Source organism: Hesperophylax consimilis, chromosome 18 (assembly GCF_061612785.1).
Source record: "Hesperophylax consimilis isolate HC1 chromosome 18, BYU_Hcon_1.0, whole genome shotgun sequence".
In the NCBI taxonomy this organism is placed as follows: Eukaryota; Metazoa; Arthropoda; class Insecta; order Trichoptera; family Limnephilidae; genus Hesperophylax; species Hesperophylax consimilis.
In genome coordinates, this window is record NC_142853.1 from 14,152,439 (window position 1) to 14,172,395 (window position 19,957).

The window sequence follows — 19,957 nt, forward strand, 5'->3', positions numbered from 1 at the left end:
CCGATTTTGTTTTTTTAAACTAAAAATAATATTTATTGAATTGTTGCGTAAGTTCGTAGCGTTTTTCTTCTTTTTTAATAAACCAAATACATACCTACTAGTTGATAATTCGTACTTGACCTTGTGTGGTAGAGGCTAAAACAGCGCATAAGTACAAATTCGTTGGTTCGTTCACTTTTACACACTTATAGTCCCATACTTAACTGCTCTTCTATTAATCAATTATTGACATGCCACAAGATTTTGACACCCTTGATCATCATACCATATCATCCTAGGGCGTTCTTCACTTGTTCCATATGAATTTATGCAAATTAAAAGGTTTTACTTTGACTCAAATGTTGGTGTTGCATTGAAATGCTGTGAAATGAAATTGATTAATCCTACAACTTAAGCTTTCCGATAAGGGTTAATTTTTTAGTAACTTAATAGTCCGCTCGTTTCGATTGGTGAAATCGTTTGTGGCTACTTTACTTTCATCATCCCAGCCACCTCCTCAGACATATTCCACATTAAAGAGATCGTTTATTTTAGATTTTAATCCATTTCAAAAGCACATTTCCCACCGTATGACGCAATATTGCGCTTTTTCTTAAATTCTGTTTGTGTTTTCGCGTTTTTTATAAATAATAATAACACAACTGTGGGTGGGAAGTTCGCACGGCACTAGGGACTATTTCCGACTCATGACGTTTTTATACGTCAACGCGTATGACTTAGTACCATCCGAATTAGTATCAAGACAAATATTATTCCCTCGATTCCTCTGATGATATGTTGAAGTATTAAGTTTTCGGACTTTTGATACGAAGATCGTCATGAGAGTGATTTATTTAGCAATCGCTTGGCACGTGCTTTTGGCTCGCTTTTGCAGAATTTTTATTTATTATGAATTTAAATAAAATATGTAATACACATCAAATGAAAAATCCTTAAGTAGAAATCTTTAAAATATTGAATACCTGTCTAGTTTTTAATATGAAAAATTTAATTCAGTAATTTTTTAAAGTAAATTTCAGATAATCTTAAAATATAAATATTCAGCGTGCGTAGTGCTCGCAAAACACGAAAAGTAGTCGACTGATATCGCAGAAAATTTCAATGTTTGTTCTTATTAGTGCCAGGAGTGTTTAGATAGATGCTTTGAATGATAGAAGCAGTCGGGGACATCTCTGCATCGGAATGAGATACGGAATCGAATTAAAGTCGATGTAATGTAGTTTTTTAACAGTAACATTGTACTATACAGTAGTGAATGGTAGAAAAAGCCGTAGACGCCCGATAAAGACTTTAGCAATAGCGAAGCATTGCGGGATCCACTAGTATAATATATTTATGTTAAGTCTGTTTTTATACCTTTTGGATCAAGTTCGTCTAAACATTTTCAATTTTGATTTTGTGTAAAAAACTGTTCGTATTCTGTTCGTAAATCGCATTTCTAGAAATTCTTACACTAATTTATTTTCAAAGACTGATCACTCATTCAAAGTAAATAATTTAGGTCCTATTTGAAACAACCAGCGTGAAAAGAGATTCTTTTCAATCCATTGCAGTTTTATTAATGATAAAACCTTTTGGCTGAATGTCGGATGGTGTATTTTTTATTTCGCTTAACCGATTAAATACTCGAAGCTTATCCGCATCAAAATATGAAATAATAATTTGTTAGCGGGAATACATTTTCAATGAAGGTTTATTAACCTTTGCGTGACAAAAACTTTCAACTTACAAAGCTCCCCGCAGTGTTGCCAGAAAAATAATATATACCTACCTACAATTTTTTGTTTCGGACTATTTTCTTTTTCTGAATAGTGGCAACATTATGGCTGTCGACAATAGTGCGCCCACTACCGAGCTATTAAAACCGAGGCATCATTAAAAATCTTTTGTCACCCCTATACACTATAGAACCTTCCCCCTTTCTCACGAAGTCCCTGTTCGTCCCTGGTAGAAAAGGCACTTTGCTAAATGTCTGGGATAGAATTCAATGTGATTTTTTTAGTAAATAAGTTTCATGGTAAATGTGAAATTCAGTGATAAATGGTCGTTTAGTAAATTTACTCAAAATTCGCTTCTGCGGAAATCTAATTCTTTGTTTATCTTTAACCGTCTTTTTATAATTTATTTTTTCTAGTTGGAATGGTCTAAATTTCCTTTGGATGGAAGATCTTTACACAAATTTTAAAGCAATAACACGAACACAAGAAAAATACTGATTAATGTAGACAAAATTATAACGTTTTACGCTTTTTTCTCTTTTGGGTGGTTCATTGGCTTTATTTACTCGGTTTATTATTTTCAAATCAACTTCATAATCGGCGCTACGACCCTGACTCCTGATCGCCTCCAGGAACATAATGCAGTGTTCTTCTATATTCTCTCTGGATTGTTTCTAGCCGTATCCAAGTTAGTAATAACTAAAAGTGGTAAAAAACGATCCCGATAACTTGACAACATTAAATTGAATAATTATATTTAAAAATAAACTAATGTCTGTTCTTAATATTGATGAGTGATATTCAAATGTACATGTATTTAGTAGTACTTTGATTTTTTAATGTGTATTTTAATGTGAAGAATGTGAAATATGTATATTAATTCTAACTTGAAAAAAAAAGTAATATACATATTTTACTTTAATGTGTATTTTTAAGTGAAGAATGTGAAATATGTATATTACTTTTAACTTGAAAAAAATAAGTTAAGATTTTCCACCAGTCCTTTGTCCTGCAGAATTATTGAAGCAAAGTCTCGTTGATAATCGGCTGTTTTCTATTCTTGCTAGATACCGTATACATACATATTCTTGCCACAAGAGTGGTACCGTCCCACTTTGTGTAATTTGTATCCTAATAAACGCGATGAAAACACGAACTACAATATAATCTTTTATAATTTCCATTTGATTAGAAATCAGTGAACTATTTTTCTTCCACTCTGTTTATCCAACATTATAAATTATCTTAAAATCAATAGTAATCAATTAATACCAATAATCGTTGTATTGCAGATTAAGATATTATTTTTATCTATTATAATTCAAGATCCAAAAACTAATTTGTGTACCCACAACCTGGAATCGATTATTAAGCGATGCAAGGACGCCAAGAGACACTGTGAATAGGATCTTAGATATTTATTATATATTAGCTGTATCCCGCGTTGCTGTGGCTCAGTCTGTCTGTGCAGATAGAGCAAAAATAGCGCGTGCTGCTTTTACGTCCAACAGATGTGCTGTTTTTATAAAAGAGCATGTGTTTACCTGTCACAGGTGACATCCATATAATATAGGTATATACAAAAACACGCGTATTCGAATGTAACGTTGTGTCAAAATTTCAAAGCAATCGGTGTGAAATACTTTCGGAGACTTAAGTTTTTGAACAAAGGAACATTTACATTTTTATTTATATAGATATATTTTAGTGGTTAAAATATGCCGTAACATATAAATTCCACCAAGATAAGATCCTAGGGATCCGGGGGCGTTTGAGAGTCACTAACTAATATCCCCGCGGGAGTATCTGTAGCACAGCAACATGAGTGTGATGAGTATGACGAGAGTATCTTTAGCAAAGCAACATGAGTGTGATGAATATGACGAGAGTATCTGTAGCACAGCAACATGAGTGTGTTGAGTATGACGGGAGTATCTGTAGCACAGCAACATGAGTGTGTTGAGTATGACGGGAGTATCTGTAGCAGAGCAACATGAGTGTGTTGAGTATGACGCGAGTATCTGTAGTACAGCAACATGAGTGTGTTGAGTATGACGCATTTGGAACCTTATTAAACTAATTTTAAGTTTCAGGAGTTATTCGGCATTTAAGTATATTGATTATATTCCTAAGTTTATGTACTGTCGAACACTTTAGGTGAGCTTTAAGCTCTTTAGCTGTTAGCTTAAATAAATTAATATACAGGGTGTATCGGCAAGTACCCGACAAACTTTAACCAGCTATTCCTCAGCACATTTGGAGTAAAAAATGTTATTGCTGTTAAATGTTATAGGCTGTCCGGTAACATTTTTTTTCCATTAAAAACAAAAAATAAATAAAAAATCCACACTCCGTCACTGCCATTTGCATTGTTTCTCGCGTTCAACAGCTGTTATTGGCAAGTGTGTCAAAAAGTGTCCTCGCTCTTTCGGACACACTTAATAATAATAGTTAAAAATGAGACGAATGGTGCCGTGCCATTTCGTTGTGATTGTAAAAGCGCGCCAACGTAGGTACGTACGTTACATTATTCAACAAAACTCGAACAAAATATTACCAGACGGGTTTTCAAACTTTGACAAAGGATAAAACATTGGTGACATGTGGTGAAAATATGAATGGTAAATTTTTTATTAAAAAACAATGTTACCGGACAGCAAAGTGCCCATAACATTTTTTACTCCAAATGTGCTAAGTAATAGCTGTTTAAAGTTTGTCGGGTACGTGCCGATACACCCTGTATTGTCATCCATTTATTAATTCTCAGTGGTCAGTACCCACACATAAACTCGCACGCATGCCATGTTTGTACATAACTCTGTGAGTATTTTCTACTATTTTGTTTGTACTACACACTCGATATTTATTTTAAAATAATGACTGGTAAACAAGTGCCATGTGTTACCCCGTAAACTAACAGGAATAGTGGACTGGATAAATATAAGCATTCAATCATGAAAACAAATATGAGAAAATTACATGTAAAACTGTTAAAAATAAATACTCTGATCCGATATCACTCAACTTTACAATAGTATAAAGAAGATATTATAAATAATGTCGCACCATTCAAAACAAAAAATCTTAGGCAAAAAATACATGTTGCCGATTCCGATGTGTTAAAAAACTTTTGCGTCAACAGAACTACAAATACCTAGTCACAAAAAAAAACTTTCAAATATAATAGCTTTAAGAAATTAAAAAAACAATTAAAAAATGTACTGAAAACTGAAAAAAAAACTTTTATTAACTAAATTAATAACACCCCCATACATAAAAGCATAGCTTTTTATGGGGGTACATCTTATGGTACGTATTCATTTGCCAGCTGAAATGCGAACTGAGTCACGAATTACGGAAAACTACCGAAATAACTGTAAGCGGCGTTTCGCGCCATTTGCGGTTGCTTTGTTCTTTTCCCATAAGTTGAGGTTCATCTCGGCAGTTCGGCTCTCGTATGTATACGTAGCATTAGAATTAAAATATAGGCAAACAATTATGAAACTGAAATGTTACCGTGTATATTATTATACTCAATCATGAATTATTACTCTCAATTTTTGTAAAAATATATTTCTTAAAATAATTACAAAATCCCTCTGCCTGGAGTCATTGTATGTAAATGTGACACTTAATTATTGGTGAATATTGTGAAGCGAATTGAGAGAACGAGAGAGAGGAGCACAAGATAAGTAGCTTGGTAATAAGTAGGTTTCTGATAATTCATATTTTAGCTATAAAAGTAGCTACCACATTTACGAACATCGTTTTGGCTCTGGGACGAAGTGAAATATTTAAATCCAATTTTATACTACGAGAAGAAACCATTGGTTTATGGTGTGTTACGTCGACGGAAGAAGCTCATCAATTTGTACAAGCCTGGAAAAAAAAGACGTTGCGTTAATAAATTCCCTTTTTACTAAAATGTTTAACCTGAAATCTATCAATTCATTCGTTAAGGGCCTGCATTCCCCGTTTTTAACAAGATTACAAAAAAACAATGTCGTGAAACCGCACAAGAATCCTTAATGATCCCAACCGTCTGAAGCCAGTGAGTCTATGTCATTTCCAATGTTGTGAGGCTGAAGGTAGTGGGGGGGGAGGGGTGAAGGAGATGGGAAAGAGAAAGGTGGAGAAGTACCTAGCTATTCAGATTTGGTCACCAAACACGGCCAAAGCCATTTCAAGCAACTGACCGTAAAGATAAAGCTAGTCAAAAGATATATATGCATTTTAAAAATCAAGTTTAATTTAAGTTTCCACGCCAAATATTATTGTATTTGCACTCGGAACGGTGGTTTTCGAAGTGGTCGTATAAATACGTAATTTGGCATAGTACAAAGAACTGTGTGTGGTTTTATTTAATTGAATTACTTCCAACACTACCTGTCTCCGAGAGGTTAGTTCCCCGGCCGCAGTGGCGCGCGAGTCGCGTGGATTCGTGTCGTAAATAATTTGGCGGACAGTTCGCGCAATCTATTTCCGGTAGTGCGGTGCAGATTACTCAAGCCACTTTCACACTGTGCTTTTGGGGCGGACAATTATTTGCTGCTTACCAATTTTATTGCACTTTGCGGTAACACTAAGGTAAATGCCTAGGTACAGGTACAGAGAGGTACCTATTTATTGATCGATAGAAGCGAAGTCCTGTTTATCTCGACCGTTTTGCACTTTGTGTGTCTACAAATGTGTTTGTACTTTCCATTTCATAGAATTAGAAGAATTTGAGAATTTATTAATCAAAATCAAGGATTCCGACATATTCTTTGATACAAGCAGCATTTTTAGTAGAAAAGCTGTTTTCCGATAGCTAATAATAAAAAACAAGCTTGACATACTTCCTTCATATATTATGTACCTTCTCGTTTCTCTGTTTAACATTTTCAAATTATTTGTTTTGCCTTCCAGTCTCAAAAATTAATAAAATTAAATAGATACTGTGCAATGTGTCCTATTTTTCATGTAGAAAATAATATTCTTACAATATATACATTCAAATGTGTAATCGTCGTGTTTTTTTTTTTTACTTTTTTTCCGCATTTTTTAAAATGAAAACACCCACCTGCCTGAAGTAAGTTTGAAAAAAGAATTTTTATAGTAGGTAGCTAGTAACGTTTCGTTTTGACAAATTATATAATTCCTTATTTGAAATAAAAAATAATGTCAAATAAAATAAATGGTTTATAATTAAAGTAAGTAGGTATTTAACTCACTATTTACAAATCTCATTTGAGGAATTTCAGTGGAAATTTTTGTTTTGTTGTATTAGGTAAGAGATAAATTATTAGAAAAATATTTTTTTGGACGCAAGGTCCTGTTCACAGAGCTACTAGTTTATGATAATTTAACAATGGGTACCGTGCATTACATTTATAATATGCATGATAATGGGTACCTAAAATACTACGAAGAAGAAATAAACACAGTATATATCAAGAGATATAAATATTATTATTATTTTTAATACGACACATCAGTAGTTTAACAATATGTTTTAGCATGAAATTAATAAGTTAGAAGTATAAACATATTAACTCTTTGTACTCCTATTAACATTCTAACAACTCCGATGTCGCCGCAGTGGCGACATAAACAATGGGTATACATTTAAGTGTTTAAAAAATAAAAGGGTGCTTTTACAGGTATCCACATGATTCTATTCAGTTGTGTACATTACCCACTTACGATTGGTTGTGCTTTTTGCTCTGTTTTTCATACATACCAATAATTACGCGTTCATTTTATTTGAATATTTTTACTGCTCAATAAATATTCTCACTCCATCAGAGACCAGGCTCAATGGAAAACTCCATATTTTAAGAAAAGTTCCCAAACGGTTCTGTATCGTCGGCCTACTGGCAAAGTCCACTAAGTCACTAAAACACAATCCTGAGATAATCGCATTTTAATATTTAGCGATTTTGGAAAGGCTATAAGTGGATGAATATCTCTAAAATATATATTTTTAATATTTTATAATTTGGATTGAACCCTTAAGTACCTTATCAATACACAATATTAGTTGAAAGCAATAACAGCAACCTTTAATTAAAGATTTACAAAAAAATGAGCCGGACTTAGTGGTTTTTACCGGTCAATAATGACTTAGTGTGCTTTGCTTGTTAAGATTATTGTCAAATTGTTTACTGTAATGCTGCAAAATAGCTTTAAGATTATTTTAATTATAATATTTAATTACTAAATACCAATTATTATTTCTTATAATAATTTCTAACTCAGACAAAAGTTTTTTTTAGGTAGTTTTTTTATTAAAATAATAATAATTACAAATTATTGTTGGTAACTACTGAAATTCAGATATTCAAAGCTACAAAAGAAATATTTATGATAATAATAATCACATAAAAGATATTATGACGAATATCAGAAATAAACAATATGTGTGTTCAGATGAAATAAAAAAGATTATAAAAACATTAATCAACGTAAAAATAAGCAATGTTTGTAATATTTAGTAGAAATAAATATGAAAAGCAAGAATGCAATACAAATTTTAATATTTTTTATTACAAATAAAAATAATAATATTTACCAATCATTATTGGTGTTTACTGAAAGACACATTCATAATATTTGATAATAATAAAAAAGGCTTTTAATGGATGCGTATACGTGTAGACATGCAGGTACGGTACACTTTACTCATCTTCAGGATCGGAATCAGAAAAGCTGGGCTCGGGAGCTACATTTTTGATGCTACTTAAACATGGTATATTTTCATACCAGTTATGTAAGGCTGGTGGAATAATATTGGTCTTACATAGTTTTAACAGGTCATTCTTTTTTGCAACTGATATTGGAATGGGCTTTGTATAAAGCTTTGGTATAATAACATTGCTTTGCTCTTCGTTCTGTGCACGTGTTATTTTATTTCTGATTGGTCGTGAAAGGGAGGCAACGGAAATCCTCTTGTAGTCACTGGAATAGTCATACCGATATTCTATAATGTTTGGTAATTTGTTCTGATATCGGAAGCATTTAACTTTTAGCCATTTGACAATGTTGGAATCCTCATCAACCTTCTTATTTTTTATTGTCATTTCAACCAGATTTTTCAGATCTAAAAAATCTGTAAATATAACTTCTTTAGTTTCATATGGAGGCTTTTTATTTTTTGGTTTGTAAGATCGAGCCATTTTAAAAACGTTGATCCATTCGTGCACACTAAAGATATCCAAATGTTTTTGTTTTGTTTTCAATTGCACTGTGCATTGAGTCTACTTTCATAAATGAATGACCGCTTTCAAGAAATTTTTGTTCAATAACACACATGGAAGTGTTTTGGACGAAATGCAGGAACAGCGCGGAAATTTGTATTTTTCTATTTTGTCCACCACAAGCATCTGAAAATATGGATACTTCAGTGATCATGTTCCAATTTCACAACTACCCTTTTCCCGTTATTTTCTGTCCAAAGGTAACAGAGACCCTTATTTGGAGGTGCCGCGGCCGCTTCAAAGATTGTAAAATTATACAAATTTAACTTCCGCAAATAATAAAGTAAGCTCACTTGGGAGCAAGGTAATTGCAAAACACTTTGCAAGTCACATGTTATAGACATGAAAGTAAAATCCTCAATAGCTCTTTTCTTATCTTCGTCTTTGGCTTTCATGGATGCAGATTTTCGGTTTTGGTGTTGTTGATAGTTATCTTCAAGGGTTTCCTTTTCTGGGGCACCGGCCTTGTTGTATACTGTACAGGTGACGCATTGATCTTTCTTTGGTTTGAAGGACAAGTTATAGTTCTGGCAGAATATTCTTCGGTAAGTTATAAGACTAACAGGATTGTCATCACCGTCTTCTGTACACTTCCCTTCATACAGCGCATGCATTTTTGCAATGGTTAGTTTGGAATCTAAATATTGCCTCTTTGTGAATTTCCATGTATAGTGGCTCTCTACTGAAGGAAAGCTTTCAATATGTTGCTTCACTTTTAAAAATCTAAGTCGTCGGTTTTGTTAGATGGAGCCCTTCGCCTAGAGTATAATGTCTGACTTAATGTGTTTTGCTTGCCAATAATATCGGATTTATGACTTAGTGTGAATTTAAAAACATGTTTAAATCGAAAACGATTAAATATACGACTTAACGGAGTATGCCAGTCGAAAGAGGACGATTTTTTACATAAGACCTCATACTTAAGTCATTTCATGAAAAAACGGGACTTAGTGGACTTTGTCGCCAAGCCGACGGTATGGTCTGCTCGAAAAGGGCAGTAAAAGGTGGCAGGCGGGAAACCAGTGAGTACTCTGACACGTGTCCTAATAAACCAAGCATGCATTTGGGCGACTGATTTCTGAAATACCACACGTTTAAAAAATATAAAGATTAGAATATGCAAAAATTAAGTTAGTAACAATCTTGTATGATAATAAATATATATTTATTAATTAATTTTTCCTCATATTTTTACATTACACTCTATGGAGTAGCTGGTATACCATATAAAAAAAATAATTTGGAGTACAAAGGGTTAACCCTTCAGGCTAATTTGTTCGTATTTGGAAACGACTCATATGGTATCATAGAAATCGTTGTATCTCCCTTACTGTCATGGTGAGAAATATGATCTAAACCGTGTTAGACAGAAAAAAACACTACACTTTATATTCAAATCTAGAACTTAACCACACAGGAATCACAATGTGCACCTTTATGAAATCAAAGTTCCGAACGTGATTAAAAAAAAATAATTATGAAAATTGGTGAATTTGTTTATATGAAACGGCAAAAATGCGAGGTGACAGTAACGTTTTTAATACATTTATCTCATAAAATGCGTGTGTCTTTATATATTGTTTAGTTATCAGTAATTCTTAAGATACGTAAATTTTAGAATAGGTGTTCCTATAGAATGCTTAGATTACGGCTACCTTCTTTATTCATTAAATTTATTTCAATTATCCGAACGAAGAATTATTTAATTGAATTTTTTATTTAATTAGTAAATATGTATAGATTTAAAAAAATAGTTTTTTATACTACAGGACTGTGAAGATCCTAGTGCAGTCCCAGTCTGCCAAATAACATTACATATATACTTTTCAACTATTACATTAAATATTGCAGAGGTGTTGGTTAACCTATAATGCTTTCGAAAAATTTAGACTCTATAAAACGAAGATATGAATGAAAATTGGTAGATCGTTTGTAGACAAATCTTCTACAATTATGTTTTTTTCCATTACATTATAGTGACTACCTCATTTGAACCAATTTATTTGTTATTTTTTTTATTTAAATTTTTTTTCATTCATAAACAATGTTTATTTATTTATTTAAGTGATAAAAAAATAACAATATTATTTATTAAACTTTATTTCCAATGAATTTCAGAAAACTCATTTCGGGAAAGATTACACAACTAGGCCATTATACAATTAAAAGAAAATAATTTTTACATCGGAATACTAATTTAATTTTAAAATGATTTACAACATTGACTGAAATTGACGATATTTAAAAATACACAATGTGAGAGTTTTCTACCCAATATATTATGTTTTCCACTTATAACCAATCAAATAAAAGATTAATGTCTTCAAAATGTTACCAAGACGATTTCAGAGTCACTTCAAGGCCTCACGAAAAAGATTTTACACTGTCTCAAATAGACGACCAGTCTAATTGTGATTGTGTGTTTGTTGCCTTGCATCAGCTAAAGACTAAACATCCGCTGACGAATGAGCCACCCCTCACGGCTCAGGGATGATCCTGTGTTTAAACACTGTTCAAACTAACTACACTTTCGGAATCCATTGGGATTAGTGGAAAATTCTCAAATATTTGCATTTTCAGAGGCTCTCAGGGGTTTTGCAATGTTTTCACTGTTGAAGCTTTTCTGGAATAACACTCTGTATTACTTTTGTTAAGCTTTTAAGTGATTCGTTCCGTTATTTCATTTCGGGTGTTTTTGCATTTCTTTTTACGGCAGATTAGTTTTATTGGTAGAGTAGAAGGTCTGAGAAAGATGTTTTTTTCTCGAAAAATTCGATGATTTTTTTTAATATTCAGTTATATGCATTCTTAAAATATGTAAGAGCGAAAGCTGTCATTATCATTGTTCCATAGTTGTAAAGATTATTGACATTTTTAGTTGTTAAACCGTATAATACGATGCGTAGATACACATCTCACAATAATTCTTATAATTGAAAGTTTTAAGTAAATCACGAATATAAGTAAGTATGGTTATGTTTATTGGATTTGAACCACGCAAGGGAGGACCAAATTTCCACAGTTCATCTTCACTTTGATTATAGGTATTGCACGAGTTAAACGTCTAAAAGAGGAGGTCTCATAGTCTAATGTTATCCTCTGTTTAAAGATACCTCGTAACCCAATATTGCATTATTATAATTACGTCCTTGGAATTTAGCATCTCACCGGGCATCGCGTGCATATAAAGCTTTCATAAATTAATAATATTATTTATATGAAAACTGTATTGCACGGAGCGAGCCTAAACTACGCATGTTCAGAACCTCATTGAAAGCATACTTCACTTTGCCCTGAAACTGTCAAAGTACCAGGATAACATATTCCAGAGAGGCATGAAACATCGCATCCACGGCGGGTCATTCACCCTCGTAGCGCCTCGTTCAACCACCAGGCCTACGAACCTACTCTAGAGCTGATCGATGTGGAGGGCGACGCGGCTACACTGGGAAGGGATCGGCTACGGTGCTACGGTACCACACCGCTACGGCCTACACTAACCTGACACCGCCTAATGGCACTTTATCGCATCGGATTTACGGTTTTTCATTTAGTCTCGACAGTAGAGTTTTGAGATTAAAGCTGCATTGTTCTACCCTCAAAAGTACGCATGCTGCTGTCATGTGATTTTTCAGTTATTTTTATACCCACAGAAGTGCAGAACGTGATGTCGATAAATTATATTAATACCAGATTACTAACTGATATTCCAGTGAAAGATTGATACGATACGTTGTAGAGCAAGCCGCGTTACCTCGTGGCTTCTAAACCTACTTGACAGATACGAGTGCAATTCGGCTTGAGAAAATATGATAAATATTGCCTCGATAATAGCTAACCTTTGACAAGAGAGAGAGCGAAATTAAAAAGTTACTAGTTAATGGTTAAAACAAATTCTTTTATTTGCAAATGGGAAGCAGTCACCAAAAAGTTTTCATCATAGAACTTACTGTGTATGTAATTTCTTTTTTAGTGTTACTTTTGACTCGAAAGTTCAAACAATCTTTGTTCTTTAGCCTTTTAAATGTTGAAGTGAAAAGGCAACAACAGTCTTATTTGCATGTCTGCTCTCTTTCTCTCTCTCAACAGAGCCATAAATAATACACATATGAAAACAATGTAAAAACCACGAGTGTTTCCGAGTATCAACTTTACTACCTTTGTTACGGTTTCCCATGAACGCCATATAACGCCATCTATTATTGACAAATAAACGTAGAAGCCACAGGGTTGAAGGCTTTATTAAATATCGCCGTATTTACATAAACGTTCGAAGTCGTAAAAAACTCGCCCGTTTACAACGTTAAACCATCTTTTATACAAGCGGATGAACTGATTTGAAGAAAAGTGTTTTATCCATTAATACTCCTATCATTTAATATTCGCCAGGGATATGTTGGGTTATTTATATTTACCCTTTTAGGAGATGAAAAAATAAGATTTCTTTAAGTATTCAAATTTCCCGTTTAACTGTTTGTTGGAAAACTACGTACTTTTCAGACTTACATATTATCAAAATTCTCATTTGATGGTGTATCCTACAGCTGTATTTCATGGTGTATCCTACAGCTGTAAATATTTGATGGTGTATCCTACAGCTGTATAATATTTTATGGTGTATCCTACAGCTATATATGAGGGGGTATCCTACAGCTGCTTAATATTGTTAGTTCAAAAGTTTGCATATTTATCCCACTTTAAGTGGCCTGTAGAAATAAACTGGTTATTTTTTCATGCTGTCATATGCGCATCATACATTTACACATGTGATACCCTTACCTTGCCTTCAAAAAGGCAGAGATAAAAATTCGATATTGGATTTGTTGAACATGATATCGGATACCTAAATCTTTCGGCAGAAGAATTCCGATGTTATGAGTTCTTGATTTCAATTTGATGATGCGGGGGAATCGTCGACAGCTGATCATCATTATTAATGTGGGTTGTAAAACTGACAATCTCAAGACATGTCCGTTCCGTTTATATTCAGTCGTATTTGATACTTTGTAAACACATGATCCAACTTTAGAAAGTACTGCCTACGTGCACATTGCACACATACCAACAAGGTAACGCATAAATAGGAATAAAAATCAGGTAAAAACCATTGCATTTCCATGAGTACATAATTGAGATTGACATGTTTAAAAAAAATCTACGGTTTTCTATATTAATACATAAAATTTTTATGATAGATTAAATTATTAATTATTAATCCCACTAATAAATAAATAATTTTCTCATAGATGAAAATATTTAATAATTTTCTTTGATATATATTATGACTAGGAAAAATGTCAGAAGCCTCCCGAGATTTATTCAAAGACCTTTTTTAATGCTTTTCGTATTAAATAATGTTTGTATTTTTTCGAATATAATATAATATTATTATGTACCTCAAACATACAAATAGCAATTTCTCATCAATTTGTCTTGACTTTGCAAATCCCTATTATACGCCTAGCCCAGTGGAAAGCTCGATGACTCTTTGGGGCCTTTGATATCTGTACCAAAAGTTCAAACTATACTAACTTAGGTACCTGCTTGAGATTTTAGAGCTGAGTGAGTAAGATTTCAAAGCGTCAGACATTCGGTCTGCGGACCTAATGTTCGAGTGATTGTGTTTAAAAGCTTATACATTGTATTTTACGTAATCCAAATTTTATTGGGTTTTTTCTTCTATTGACACAATATAATGTTAAAAACAATTTTTTTGATTATGTACCTACTACATTTGACTTAATATTGTTTGAGGTTTCTATTTTTAAAATATGATGAATTATAGTAACGGTGTGCCGTTAATAGATTGATGGAAAACAGAATGACAGAAGAAAGTAAGAAAAAAGGGTAAGTAGATAAATAAAGTTCTGAGATTGTTATAGGTTAGAGTAATGTGTTATGGAATGACGTAATGAATGTAATTTGAGGATAGTAAATCCCGAATAGGATATAAAGAGAATATGGGTTAGGTTATTATTACTTATACATTATATGAAGGGTCGTAAACACGCAACAGTATTACAAAAATGTTGAAAGCATGCTAAATCGAAATACTTTATGTGAAACTATTATATAAATGTCTGCATCGTGCTTAATCGTGACAAAATAAGTTTTATATTATTCTTAGACCTTTACTTTGCGTAGGTTTTTTTTGCTTTCGCGTAAAACTTGAAATAAGCCACAAAGCTTAAAAAATAACGAATTCGAGCCAAAATAATAATTGACTAATATTAAATAAACAAAAAGAATTAACCAAAGTTCTATTTTAAATTTGTTCCCTTTCTCTTGTATGTAATACCCTCGAATTATCCGTCTACCACCCCCAATATGAAGCTCTGTCCTCTCATATGCTTTCTCTCTCTTTATTTTAATAGTAATTAATATAATTCAGGCCAGTGGCTGAGTGACTGGTCAGTAACAGAATTGGCATCGCGTTAGGGTCCCACCCAGTTGTCGTGTATAATATTTGACGGTGTTCATTTCCTCGACTAGCTACAGTCCTCCATCACGATACAAGCAACATTTTCCACGGTAGTAAGAGATTTTCAAATATTTTCAGGTTAGTCGTAACCCTGGACAATTTGTCTTTCTTTAAAAAAATAAATAATGTAAATGCCCTTAAGAAGGTTAGGATATAACTGACACTTGTAGACCCATGTGATGTATAAATTCTAATAAAGTGGTTAAAAAGAAAGCATTAATTTAATTATAATAACTTCCTTTGACGCGTCAATCGAAGCGTTATCAGTGGAATACTTTACTTTGGAATTTTTTTCAATGTTTTCCGCCTTGCCAAACACACCCTGTCCGCTTTGAAACGCAGATATTTGTATCTGAGATTGCTGCTTTTATGGTCGCCTTACTCCTTTACGATGGCGAATTGTGTGGGGATTTTTACGTTGTATTTATTACAACTTCCAAATGCGCGATTTTATATGGATCTGTCTGTGGTAGAACTGACACCCACCGATTTAAATTGAATATTGTTTTCATGCTTTCAATAACATTCCCTCTTCTTATCGTTTCATGATAATTGAAGAGCTACCGCGAAGCACTACTTTTATATTAATTATAAATTCCATTTGGAAGACAGAGGTACTTTTATTTTTGCCTCACAACGAACTGCCTAGTTTGTGGTTCTTGTGCATTAATCATATTTCACAATAAAAACATCACGTATCTGCAGCAATATAATTACAGCGTAATTATGTATCTTACAGCTATGTACTCGTAATATTGTTAATTTAAAATTTGCGTATTTATCCCACCGTAAGTGGCCTGTAGAAATGAACTGTTTAATTTTTTTTCCTTGTTTTGGTTTCACGTGTGATAGCGCCGAAGTGTTCTAATCACTTGTAGCCATGGCATCCTCAAATTTGGAGTTTTGGCCTATGTTATATATTATATAACATGGTATGCCCAAGTCTAGAGGCTGAAAAAAATAGGGAGGGGAAGACGATTAGAAGGAGAAATGTTGGGAAGTTTATATCTTATCGCTTCATATGTTCTCTTAATTTCTCCCTCACATAATTTTAATTAGTTAAACGAACCAACAAATTTATTCCATACCTTATAATAAAAATTACCTGAAAATAAGTGCGCCTAGAAATTCATTACAGAAAGCTTTGCTGATTTGATGACGTTTGAGTTTTCCGACAGTTTCCAGGAACTTTTGCTATTTCAGTAAATAGATATGTTGTCTTTAGTTAAGATATAGTATATTTAACGTCAGCAATAATCATCCCACATCGATTACGGACATCTTGGAATGTCCCTCCGAATCTAAATCCATCCAATTCGTTGATATACGGAGCAATGTAGATCTTTGGCGAATTACCAGAAAAATATTAACAGTTTTTCTAAAGTTACGAAAATATGTGATTAATTTATACCTATAAATTGTGTGTATTTAAAGCTTAAATTAGAACATGTATATACTATTTTAAAATAGTAAATAACATAATAAATCCATTTTTAATTTATTAACGTCAGTCGGAAACGAAACACCAAAACATTATAATAAATTGACGAAATACTACTTATATCTTGCGGTTATTTTCAACTGACATTGAACCTCCGGCCAGCGCATACGTAACACGCATTTCTTGCTGGACCGCGTGGCAGACATTCACGTATTATTATTATCTCTACTTTAATTTCGGTTCCTGCAAATCACGCAGGAGACAGCACAGTGGGCTGAAAATCGCCTTTCATAGACATAGAGACTTGAATTTTCAAGGTTATTTTTTTGGCTAGAAATGGATTCTGCTGATCATTACTATGCTATAAAATTTCGTACGAAACAATTGCGTGTACAAATGAAGGAGTTATCATTTTTTAAAGAAAAATTTGTATGGCACTGACATTAAAAATGAGGCTATCTCTGGAATCATAAGGTTGGCCATTCTATCCTTACACACAGATATACTACTATTTATTTGTATTTTTTGACATACTTCGTATTGTGGCGCAACTTGCGATTTTTTTTTTAAATCCTCAAAGTTGAAAAAAACACTTTTTAATGTTGATGATTCATTTTGATGCTAAATACTCTTGAAAATTCAAGTCTCTATGTCTATGAAAGGCGATTTTCAGCCCACTGTGCGCTGTCGCCCCGGGAGATGACTTGACTTGTCTCCAATGTGACGAATGATGACGCGCTTATTGGGTTAACTTTTTTTTTATTTGTTGGTTCCCATTAACTAGATTGAGTTTTTGTGGTGTAAAATTTATACCAGTTTATTTTGTACCTAATGGTTTTTCAGCGTTTTGCGTATTAGCACACAAAACATCTTTATTTAATTCAACTAAAATAATTGTCTTCGACGGAGATTTCAATTTTTTATGTTAACACTGTACAAGAGTCCCAACTGTTCCCAATATTCTTGAGACTATGGCATCCCCAATTACGTAACTTTGTGAAGCTGAAGGTAGAAGGTAGGGGAAGGAAAGGAAGGAGTCAATCATACTGTTAATCATTTTGAAAATTGAGATGACATCGAAGTCCTTCCTGTGTTTTTTTCTAAATAAGAAATGTATGAGTATTCGCCTCTTTCTAGTCCTAACCTCTGTACGGATTCGATATGATTAATGTAAACATGATAGCTTGGAGACCAAATAACGCATTCGTATTCTAGATTGGGGTAAACTTTATTTTTTATTTATTTATTTATTTATTAATCTTAAGTTAGCTCACATCTTCGTGTGTGCTAATAGTTTTATAAACATATAAACATGTACATTGTTTGGCAAACATAATCTTTCTTTAAATATTTCAATAAAGTCACAAAAAAAGAAACATTAATAATTGAGATAGACATATTTTCTTAATTCATTTTTGAACTTATTAATATTTTCTATCACAGCAATTTCCTTCGGGATTTTGTTATAGAGTTGAACGGCCTGGTACATCAGAGATTTTTGGGTGCTTGTTTTTTTTCTTGTTGGCAATCTAATTTGCTTAGAATTTCTCGTCCCGTGTCCGTGTATCTCGTTATTGTAATTTATTTTTCTTTTCAGTTCCTTAGACATCATCCCTATGTTAATTTTATGTATAAAAATAAGTACATTCAAATACACAGTTTGCATCACCGTCAAAATATTCAGCTCCTTTAACATGTCTCTTATCCGTGTGTATATGTTGCGCTTAAGTATTATTCGCATTGCTTTATTTTGCAGTATTTAAACTAACGAACAATAAACAGTTTTTAGGGTAATTATATTATTGAAGTCTGAGATAATCTTATTGATGAAGCCAAGTAGTTTAAGAGATTTATTAACCACGTTATTAATGTGTTCACGAAAGTACAGCTTGAAATCTAAAGCGATAACAAGGTCCTTAATAGACTGCACCGTAGATAAGCAAAGATCATTTAGTTTTTAATCAAAAATGATAAGTTTCTTCGCTCCATAAATTGACAATTTTGCATTTATCAATATTTAGTTCCAAGCAGTTGATTTTATTGCTGAGCTCTTCCAGTATGATTGTTATAATCTGTTTGATGGACCTTGCGAAACGGGTCCACAGTTGTCGCAAGAAAAACAATAAAAATAAATATAGTTTATCCACATAAATCGAATCGTGTGAACATCCAGGATTTCATCCGTTGTGATGGTAGAGATATAAACAAAGATTTACGATCTTTCTTATTCCCCGTAGGAGATGGCGAATCGATTTGCGATTGAAAACCGTTAAATGAAGTTACTGCCATTTATTTTCAAAATGATTTTTTTTATATTATATAAATCTAGATACATTAATTTAATCGTATGGATTTCGTTTATCTGTACTTGAAAGATCGGAAAGGATCATTGACTTTAGGTCTAAATGCTGAATTAATTTTGGTAGTGTCGTTTAAAGTTTAGATAATATTTTCTTGCCTTGAGGTGATTTTGCACATAAAACAGCTCTGTACAAATCATCCTAATATTATTATAATTTTATATTCCCTAGAGTTTTTGAGTATTAAAATCGTGGCAGATAATTAATTTTAATAAAAAAATGTAGGATGAAAAATCTTCTTTTAAAATTACCTTATTTATCGGACAGTCATTTAGTAATAATGTCTTACATTATTTTCATTTTTGTCTTTCATTATTTTTATTTTTCATATAAAGTGTGAGGCTGGGTTCAGTGAAAGAATGTGATATTGTGTAGTTATTAAGCATTCTGATGTCGGTTGTTGGTGCATGGGTATCTAAGTAATGTGAAATATTCCTTTGATGCCTAATATTTTTCAAGTTCAATGACATTCAATTTTCAAAATAAGAACTACTTATCGTATCAAACAAGTGATTAAGTAAGTACTAAAATTATTTTATGAATTAATAATTCTTTATTCGAATTTATTTTGTTCAAATGGTTAACAGATGCGTAGATCAATGTTAGAGAGAGCACCCGTGCTTTCACTGAATTGGATCCAGTGGATATACTTTAACGGACCCTTCATTTACTAGCAATCCAAAGATCGCGGGTTAAAATTCTGGAGTGCGCAAGTAAAT

The 19,957-nt window shown here is 32.8% G+C and overlaps 1 protein-coding gene across 1 annotated transcript in view; it reads left to right on the plus strand.

The window, feature by feature from the left end:
- The window catches only part of LOC149415403 (uncharacterized), a 227,400-nt gene that overhangs the window by 153,696 nt on the left and 53,747 nt on the right, over positions 1–19,957 (plus strand). The gene's annotated exons all lie outside the window — the stretch shown is intronic.